Consider the following 607-nt stretch of genomic DNA (forward strand, 5'->3'; position numbering starts at 1 on the left):
GATTTTGTTGCTTAATTTATTAGAATAATAATCAAAAATGTCCATAAAACTTGATTTTCCTCCCAGTTACTACTTGAATAGTGCAGATCTGTCTCTGACCTTTCTTTTAATAAACTGAACCTTGTGTTGCAGACAGTTGTTTTAGATCTTGAGACATTAGTATTAGGGTTTGTATTAAAAGATTGGTTAGAACTGAGGTTCATGTTAGAATGTAAGGTTTATCCAGTCCAGTGAAATCCAGTGCTGATATCAGTTTTAACCTTTCACATATTCATTCATGAATCCTTTCTATGGGGCATGTATTTTGTTCTATTTTTACCAGAGCCTAATCCACCTGGTATTTAAGTGGGTTTCAACAAACATTAATAAAATTGATAAGTCTGTTGTCTCTCAATACTGAAAGCACAAACTGATCTATTGATGTGGAAGGATCGATTCACTGTGAAATGCATACAATTTGTACAAAAAAATAATTTTGCTGTGTGTGATAACAATTACTAGGAAAAGAAAGCACAAACAAAAGGGCTTTGTTAATCCTAACAATCATAGATTGTAGTAACATCTAATGCAAGATAGGATATCTCCATCACTATGATTATTTTTGTCA

This window comes from Astyanax mexicanus, chromosome 11, assembly GCF_023375975.1.
Source record: "Astyanax mexicanus isolate ESR-SI-001 chromosome 11, AstMex3_surface, whole genome shotgun sequence".
NCBI lineage: Eukaryota > Metazoa > Chordata > Actinopteri > Characiformes > Acestrorhamphidae > Astyanax > Astyanax mexicanus.